This window comes from Babylonia areolata, chromosome 20, assembly GCF_041734735.1.
Source record: "Babylonia areolata isolate BAREFJ2019XMU chromosome 20, ASM4173473v1, whole genome shotgun sequence".
NCBI lineage: Eukaryota > Metazoa > Mollusca > Gastropoda > Neogastropoda > Buccinidae > Babylonia > Babylonia areolata.
The window spans coordinates 37,240,760-37,241,398 of NC_134895.1; the positions used below are offsets into that span (position 1 = coordinate 37,240,760).

At 53.5% G+C, this 639-nt stretch overlaps 1 protein-coding gene across 3 annotated transcripts in view; it reads right to left on the reverse strand.

The window, feature by feature from the left end:
• Positions 1–174, reverse strand: part of LOC143295472 (cAMP-dependent protein kinase catalytic subunit beta) — a 282,275-nt gene extending 282,101 nt beyond the window's left edge. Inside the window, exon 1 of one of the 3 annotated variants that reach the window (XM_076607187.1) lies at positions 1–174. This exon is cut by the window's left edge and continues 46 nt beyond it. The gene's annotated coding sequence lies outside the window, so the exon portion shown is untranslated. The other 2 variants (XM_076607185.1, XM_076607186.1) reach the window with 2 other exon arrangements.
• Positions 175–639: the final 465 nt, after the last annotated feature.

Here is a 639-nt window from a genome sequence, read left to right on the forward strand (position 1 = left end):
CAACAACTTTATCACTTCCTACCTCTTCCTCCCAACACTTCCTCCCAACAACAAGCTCAGCACAGACACAACAACTGCTACCAACACCACTACAACCGGCAACTCCTTCACCACCATCACAGCTAGCTGGCCAGCGCCGGGATTTGGCTTGTGCTGTGCTGGGCTGGGCTGAGCTGGTCTGTGCTGGGTTGGGTCGTGCTTTACTTGTTGGGGGTTAGCGGTTGTTGCTGGGTTGGGTTATAGGCTGTGAGCTGTGAGCTGTGTGTGTGTGTGTGTGTGTGTGTGTTCTTGTCCTACGGGTACGGCGATGGCAGCGGCGGCAGCGTCCCGCCCGAGACCGTAAGGTTTGGTTTGGTTCCTGTGTGTGTGTGTGTGTGTGTGTGTGTGTGTGTGTGTGTGTGTGTGTGTGTGTGTGTGTGTCTGTGTGTGTGTGTGTGTGTGTGTGTGTGTGTGTGTGTGTGTTGCGGTGAGGGTGTGGGGGTGTGGTTAGGGTTGGGGGTTGGGGGTGGAGCAGAGGTGTGTGTGTGTGTGGGGGGGGGGGCGGGGCTTTGTGTGTGTGTGTGTGTGTGTGTGTGTGTGTGTGGCCGTGCATGTATATATGTATATATATATATATCACATATATACATTACATATATA